At 41.6% G+C, this 6,317-nt stretch overlaps 1 non-coding gene across 1 annotated transcript; it reads right to left on the reverse strand.

The window, feature by feature from the left end:
* Nucleotides 1-3,408: 3,408 nt before the first annotated feature.
* Nucleotides 3,409-3,515, reverse strand: LOC122421887. Its single transcript, XR_006263688.1, has one exon. It is a non-coding gene; the product is annotated as a U6 spliceosomal RNA (small nuclear RNA).
* Between the last annotated feature and the right edge of the window lie 2,802 nt (nucleotides 3,516-6,317).

The raw sequence follows: 6,317 nt of genomic DNA on the forward strand, positions 1-6,317 counted from the left end.
CGGTCGTGATTGAAGGGCGCAGGCATATGGAATCGGTCCACCTTCCTTAGCAACGCGTCAGAGAATTACAAACCGCTTGTTAGCCTCAGGGGCCGGGGCGGGGCGGGGGGAGCGAAGTGGGCGCGCTCTAGTGCACGCGCGCCTACACAAAATGCATGAGGAGTGAGTTCCTCTATTTGAGCTGGGGGACCCGAAGAAAGTGTGTATGGGGCAGTTGGGAATGGAATGCGCAGGTACGTTGTGCTTCACCCAGTCCCTCCTTCCCCAGGGCGTTCTTTCTCAGGGAATGGTTTACCTTGAAGACAGGAGGGGAGAGGTCAGGGTAGAGTGTCATCTTTTGTATATGATTCCTGAATTTGTGATTTAGTGATGGTGGATGTGAATGTGTCCCCTCTTCCTAAAACGGCTCCTCTGTCGGGTATCTTCAAAGTTTCTTTACTCCCTACTCCCTACATTCAGATACAAATGTTATCTCAAGAGGACTTACCTGATTACACTTCTTCCCACCCCATACCTGCCCCCCCCCCGCTCCCCCCCCTACCCGCCCCGACACTTCATGGCTCCTTTGTTGTTGTTGTTGTTGTTGTGTTAGTCGCTCAGTCGTGTCCCACTCTTTGAGACCCAATGGACTGTAGCCTGCCAAGTTCCTCTGTCCATGGAATTCTGGAGGCAAGAATACTGGAGTGGGTTGCCATTCCCTTCTCCAGGGGATCTTCCCAACCCAGGGGTTGAACCTGGGTCTCCTGCATTTCAGGCAGATTCTTACAGAATTGCAGTCAGAGCCACCAGGGCTCCTTAAACTGACTCTGTACCTGCTTAGAACAACAGTATTTGTATTTTAAGGTTTTTGCTTTTTTTGGTCCTTCTAGGTCTTTGCTGCAGCAAGGGCTCAGCAGCTGCAGTTCAGGGGCCCCATTGCCCTGCGGATGTGGGATCCCAGTTCCCTTCAGTTCAGTTCAGTTCAGTTGTGTCCTACTCTTTGCGACCCCATGGACTGCAGCAAGCCAGGCCTCCCTGTCCATCACCAGCTCAAACTCAAACTCATGTCTATTGCGTCGGTGATGCCATCCAACTATCTCATCCTCTGTCGTCCCCTTCTCCTCCCGCCTTCAATCTATCCCAGCATCAGGGTCTTTTCCAATGGGTTGGTTCTCCCCATCAGGTGGCCAGAGTATTGGAGTTTCAGCTTCAGCATCAGTCCTTCCAATGAATATTCAGGACTGATTTCCTTTAGGATAGACTGGCTGGATCTCCTTGAAGTCCAAGGGACTCTCAAGAGTCTTCTCCAACACCACAGTTCAAAAGCATCAATTCTTTGGCACTAATCTTTCTTTATAGTCCAACTCTCACGTCCATACATGACTACTGGAAAAACAACAGCTTTGAGTAGTCGGACCTTTGTTGGTAAAGTAATGTCTCTACTTTTTAATATGCTGTCTAGGTTGGTCAAAACGTTTCTTCCAAGGAGCAAGCGTTTTTTAATTTCATGGCTGCAGTCACCATTTGCAGTGATTTTGGAGCCCCCCAAAATAAAGTTTCTCATTGTTTCCATTGTTTCCCCATCTATTTGCCATGAAGCAATGGGACCGGATGCCATGACCTTAGTTTTCTGAATGTTGAGTTTTAAGCCAACTTTTTCACTCTCCTCTTTCACTTTCATCAAGAGGCTCTTTAGTTCTTCCCTTTCTGCCATAAGGGTGGTGTCAACTGTGTATCTGAGGTTATTGATATTTCTCCCAGCAATCTTGATTCCAGCTTGTGCTTCATCCAGCCCAGCATTTCACATGATGTACTCTGCATATAAATTAAATAAGCAGAATACAATATACAGCCTTGACATACTCCTTTCCTGATTTGGAACCAGTCTGTCGTTCCGTGTCCAGTTCTAACTGTTGCTTCTTGACCTTCATACAGATGTCTTAGGAGGCAGGTCAGGTGGTCTGGTATTCCCATCTCTTTAAGAATTTTCAACATTTTGTCGTGATCCACACAGTCAAAGGCTTTGGCATAGTCAACAAAGCAAAAATAGATGTTTTTCTGTAACTCTCTTGCTTTTTCAATGATCCAACCTGTGGCCCCTTCATTGGAAGGCAGATTCTTAACCACTGGCCCACCAGGGAAGTCCCTATATTTTAAGTTTCTGTCAACTGACTGTGACTTTGTGGGTGCACTACCCTTCTTTCTGTCATTGTGTGTGTCTGTGTGTTTCATAGTAAGAGTCAGTCAGTTCAGTCGCTCAGTTGTGTCTGACTCTTTGCGACCCCATGAACCACAGCACTCCAGGCCTCCCTGTCCATCACCAACTGCTGGAGTCTACCCAAACCCATGTCCATTGAGTCGGTGATGCCATCCTCTGTCGTCCCCTTCTCTTCCTGCCCTCAGTCTTTCCCAGCATCAGGGTCTTTTCAAATGAGTCAGCTCTTCGCATCAGGTGGCCAAAGTATTGGAGTTTCAGCTTCAACATCAGTCCTTCCAGTGAACACCCAGGACCGATCTCCTTTAGGATGGACTGGTTGGATCTCCTTGCAGTAGAAGGGACTCTCAAGAGCCTTTTCCAACACCGCAGTTCAAAAGCATCAATTCTTCAGGGCTCATCTTTCTTTATAGTCCAACTCTCACATCCATATATACTGGAAAAACTATAGCCTTGACTAGACAGGCCTTTGTTGACAAAAATGCAAAACTCTGTGTGTCGGGGAGGGGGGTGAACATGGTGCATTTCTGTGACCATGTGTGTGATTGTGTTATTGTGTGTGACATTTGTGATGCTATGAGAATGTGCTATAATAGAAAGTGACTGGTGGAGAGTGGAGGAAGAGTGTGGTATGATAGTACAAGAGAAATGGTGAGGACTAGGCTAATGGATGTGGGTTTGTGCAAGGAATTCTGCTTGGTGGTATGTGATTAGAAAGCACCTACTGTGTGCCAGATGCTGTTGCTGTTTGTTGTGCTGGGATAGACCCAGAAGAAAAATTAACTTTAAAAATGGAAAATCAAAAATCAGAGTAGAAGGGCAAATTCAAGAGACCTATTATATGTGTATTTGGATAACAAAGAGATATCTGGATCAACCCAAAGCAGTGAAGAGTACCAAAGATGGAAACTACAGGGTTAACACATAATACTATTTTCTTTTTTATTATTTATTTATTTATTTAAGCTGCCCCATGTTTTTGTTGTGGCATGTGGGATCTAGTTCCCTGACCGGGAATTGAACCCTTGCCCCTGCATTGGGAGTTCAGAGCCTTAGCCACTGGACTACCAGAGAAGTCCCAGTATTTTATTATTTAATTCTTGCCAAAATATAAAGTACTATTTAAGCAAAAATAAAAACAATGTAGTCACGGTTTTATATATATATATATTTTTTTTTTTTTTTTTATGGAGCAAAGGTGTTTTAATCAATATAAAAATATGGAATGCTTCAGGAATTTGCGTGTCATCCTTGCGCAGGGGCCATGCTAATCTTCTCTGTATCGTTCCAATTTTAGTATATGTGCTGCCACAGCGAGCACTTATATATTCTTAATACATAAATTAACAGATATAGAAGCGAATTGTATGACAACAATGGCACAAAGGCCAGGAGAAGAGAAGTAAATAGAAATAAACTATTGTAAAGGTTACAGTATTCTGTGGGAAGTAATGTAAAATCCCCTATCCAATATCCATTTGGTGTCAATCAAAACATACCATTGGCCATGATTTAGTTTTTAAAAAAGTGATATATTTATGCATATACCAGTTACTGTATATACAATAAAGAAATGGGGAAGAGGAAAATGAAAGACTAGATAAAACTAGTACTACAGTAGTCAGGATATAGTAGAGCCAAATTGCATTTTTCTAATTGAGAATGTCCTCTTGGTAGGTAGGAACAGAATTTTGGAGTAAAGTAGCAGGATTCTGTTTTAGTAGACACCTCTCTGTTGCTGGAACATACCAATTGTATCTTCATCCTTCATTTCCAACTGTGTAGGTGAGTGTGACTCATTGATTGGCTGCCCATCAAATCATATTCTGATCTGCCTTATTGACAAACTCACTCATTCACTATAGACTTTCATTAGTTTACTAAATGGTCGTATGCCTCTTAGTCCTTTAAAAAAAAATACTTCTCTGTTTATCTGGCTGCATCAAGATTTAGTTGTGGGCAAATGAACTTTTTAGTTGTGGCTGGCGGGCTTAGTTGCTCCACAGCATGTGGGATCTTAGTTCCCTAACCAGGGATCAAACCTTCATCCTTCCCATTGCAAGGCGGATTCTTAATCACTGGACCACCGAGGACGTCCCTATGCTTCTTAAAGTTCACCACCTGCCACCTTCAAATTAATCTGATCATTGTTCTCAGCCTTGGCTCCCCACTCGGCCTTTTTGTCAGCCATGGCGAGAATGAGAGTCTCCTCAGCTGCTGCTTCACTGGATCCACACCAAACACACACACAGGCGGCAACAGGAGCAGCAGCAGAAGCTGCTCGTAGCTTTGAGCTTCACTCCTTCTTTTTCTTATATCCCCAAGCTGGGCAAACTCAGGTGCTCTCTCCTTTGACGCTAGTAGGAGATTTAAACCACACAAGCCTCTGCCATAAACACTCCACGCCAGTTTCCTTTCCTTGCTTTCACAAGCCATTTGCAGACTTTCTTGGGATGCCTGCTTTGCATTTCCTAGAAAGCTTCATTGTGTGAGTGAGAAAATGTTCATATCTTCTTGGTGTGTGCGTGCGGCCTCATCCGTCTCAACATCCTAACCAAATTTGGGGTTGGGGTCCATTCTGTATTTGCCAATTTTAATAGGAATAGACACCAATGTCTTTTTTCACAGGTGACATAATCATCTCTGTAGAAAATTCAATGGAACCTCTAAATACTCTAGTAGAAATACTAAGTGAGTTTAGCAAGGTGTCAAGCTACAAGATACAAAAATCAATTGTATTTCTTACATACAGTTGGAAATTGAAATTTTAAAAAATACCAATTAAAATGCATCAAAAACTCTGAAATACTTAGGGGTAGACCTGACAAAAGATTTTGTTACCTATATCTTAAAAATACAAAACATTACTGACAGGAATTTAAGAAGAGCGATATTATGTTCATATTGTGTTGCATAGTTATGAGATTCACCACTATAAAGATGTCAATTCTCCCCAATTTATCTATACATTGAATATAATCTCAGTGAAAATGCCAGATAGATTTTTTAGCAAATGAACAAATTCCTTCTAAAACTCTTCTTGGTGTTTGAAATGAAAAAAAATTGTATATGAATGTATATAGCAGCTTTAGTTGTAACAGACAAAAGTTGGAAAAGCCATATGTCCTTCCATGAGTGAATGGCTAAACAAACTATAGTATGTTCACATGGAATTCTACTCAGCGATAAAAAGGAATGAATTACACATGTAACATGTATGAATCTCCAGGGAATCATGCCGAGTGAAAAAGTCAGTACTCCAATACATACTTTATAATTTCATTTATGTAACATTCTTGAAAGGTAAAATTACAGAAATGGAGAACAGATTAAGGTTGCCAGGTCTTAAGGAGAGGGTTTCGGGAAAGAGAGAAGTGGGTGTGGCTATAGAAGGACAACATGAAAGATTCTTATGATGATGGAAGTATGTTGAGAGTATCAATGTCAGTGTTCTGATTCTGTGTATAGTATTGCAAGATGTTACCACTGGGGGAAATTGGATAAAAGGTATATGGGATCTCCCTGAATTATTTTTTAAAACTACATGAGAATCCAGAATACTGGAGTGGGTTGTCATATCCTCCTCCAGGGGATCTTCCTGACCCAGGGATCTAACTCTAACAAACTCTTGCATTGGCAGGTGGATTCTTTACCACTGTGCCACCTGGGAAATATTCTTGCCTGAAGAATCCCATGGAGAGAGGAGCCCGGCGGGCTATACTCCATGGGGTCACAAAAGAGTTGGACACAACTGAGCGCGTGCGTGCATGTGCACACACACACACACACACACACACACGAGAATCCAGAATTACTTCCAAACAAAAAGTTAAAATTTAAGAAAGCTAGGCCAAAAGAAAACAAATTCTAAGGTGGTATAACAAAACCCAACTGCTTTATAAATGTAAATTTACTAAATATGTCAAAGAGTAAGACTATCATTTATTTTAAAAATAAATATTATTTAATGAGACATACTTTAAAAATAAAACAGTTAAAAGTAAAAGCATAGAAAAAGATAATGCACTAGCCAAAAGAAGCATGGTGAAGCTATAGTAATATCAAAACAGACTAAGACAAAAACCAATATTATAAATAAAGAGTAAACTGCATAATTTCTTTT

Source organism: Cervus canadensis, chromosome 18, assembly GCF_019320065.1.
Source record: "Cervus canadensis isolate Bull #8, Minnesota chromosome 18, ASM1932006v1, whole genome shotgun sequence".
NCBI classification, from domain to species: Eukaryota; Metazoa; Chordata; class Mammalia; order Artiodactyla; family Cervidae; genus Cervus; species Cervus canadensis.